This window comes from Sinocyclocheilus rhinocerous, unplaced genomic scaffold, assembly GCF_001515625.1.
Source record: "Sinocyclocheilus rhinocerous isolate Xijiao unplaced genomic scaffold, SAMN03320098_v1.1 C36814882, whole genome shotgun sequence".
NCBI lineage: Eukaryota > Metazoa > Chordata > Actinopteri > Cypriniformes > Cyprinidae > Sinocyclocheilus > Sinocyclocheilus rhinocerous.
The window spans coordinates 1-1,872 of NW_015786230.1; the positions used below are offsets into that span (position 1 = coordinate 1).

The 1,872-nt window shown below is 37.3% G+C and overlaps 1 long non-coding RNA gene across 1 annotated transcript; it reads left to right on the forward strand.

The window, feature by feature from the left end:
• Positions 1 to 54: 54 nt before the first annotated feature.
• Positions 55 to 522, forward strand: LOC107736607 (uncharacterized). The gene is made up of 3 exons (XR_001639701.1): positions 55 to 185; positions 327 to 368; positions 459 to 522. It is a non-coding gene; the product is annotated as an uncharacterized LOC107736607 (long non-coding RNA).
• Positions 523 to 1,872: the final 1,350 nt, after the last annotated feature.

Here is a 1,872-nt window from a genome sequence, read left to right on the forward strand (position 1 = left end):
TATCTATCTATCTATCTATCTATCTATCTCTCTTTGTATCTCTGTTGTTCTATCTATTATTCGATCTACTTTATCTATAGTTCTATCATTTGTTCTGTCTAACCTCTGCTGTATGTTTGCAGTTGGGTGGCGGTGCTGTTCTGGGTCAGAAGGGAGAAAAAGGAGAACCTGCAGTGATTGAGCCGGTGAGTGATTGAAAGCGAATTCTGGGCATTCATCACCTTTGGAACAACATTGAGATTAGTTTATAAATATTCATTCGTTCATTTGATGCTGTAATTTGTTCTGGTCAGTTTGTTTTATTCTGGTTTTGTTGTGATTCATAGGGAATGCTGATTGAAGGACCTACTGGACTACCTGGACCTGCTGTAAGTTACCTGCATTTTTGCCCGCATCAGTAATTGGGTCATCATTGTGCTCTGGTCTGACTGTTTACTCTATTTTCTTTTTGTCTTTAGGGTCTTCCAGGCCCTTCAGGTTTACAAGGCCCCCCTGGTTCAGCCGGAGATTCTGGTGACAGGGTAAGATTTTGTTCTAGTCTCTGACTCCAGGCTGTTTACTTATGCCAACCACAGGTATTTTCAGAACATTAACAAGGTTTGGTTAAGGTTTAGGTCTTAATCTTTCTTTAGTCAAATTTTTTTTTTTACAGAAATTTCATTTGTCGCTGAAAAAAAATCAACAGTTATTAAGTGGGAAATGAGGCATGTCAAATGAAATCTGTGATAAGCATAATGAGACACAGATTGTCTCCTATCAGGCTTGAGAAAAACTTGTGTTGGAGACTAAGCAAGAAAGGCTCAGAAAAACAGTCTGGCTGTAGTAAACTGCAAGACCGTATGAAAATGTGTCAGTAAACAAAACATAATGCTAATTTATTCTGAACAGGGTCATAGCAGATTTCTGACACTGAGGGCACATTTACACCCTCTCTGACACATTTAGTTTTCAAGTGTGAAACCCTGAGTTGCTTTATTTAGAAACAAAGATTAAAGAAAGTTCCCAGTCAAAGCATGTTCCCAGTAATTCAAGTTACTACAGAATGAGCAGTCATTGTTCAGTAGGCAAATCGGACAAAATTTCTGATTAAATGCAGCACGTTACCCTCAATCTATTTCTGTATGTTAATACAGTTAATACACACATTGCTCACAAAAAACATATACTGCCTTAAACTGTTTGAGGATAATTATCATTAGAAATTCCCAAACCAACTCCAAAGTCTGTCTAGAGTTCTGATGTTAGGTTTGTATTGTGGGTAATTTACATCTACGTAAATACACTCTCTAACAGAAACAACACACACACAAGAACGCAAATGAAGAAACTAAATAACTTGTTTGAATCAGAATACAGTTCATTTTATCAGTGAAAATAAAGAAAAGACCATTAAAATAGAAGACTGCTAAACCACAAAAGGCAATGAAATGCATATCAATATAATGTGGGATCTTGAGTACTTCCTGTTAATGATTTTGTCAAACTAAGACCTGTACACTTCAGGTTGTTTATTAGTGTTATTTAACATCTGCCCAAGCTAAACTTGTAGCAAAAGTGAAACAGTGGGATAGTTTGTTGTGACTGGACTTGGTGGAGACAACAGGGAACCATCTGGACAGGGATATGAAATGTTGTTTAGGCAAGAGTAATTATTACACAGTAATATCCCCCAGTGCTCATGAGCTAGAAAATGAAAACAATCAGTATCTTTAAAATGGACAACTTCACTAAAAGGTAATGGAAGTGAGAGGGTATCTCTATCTCTGTTCGATCCCCCTCCCTCTCTCATTCCTGTCTTGGCATTCTCTTACCTGTGTGTTGTCAAGTCAAGAAGTGTCAAATTACTGATTTATCCCTTCTCTCTTTCTCTCC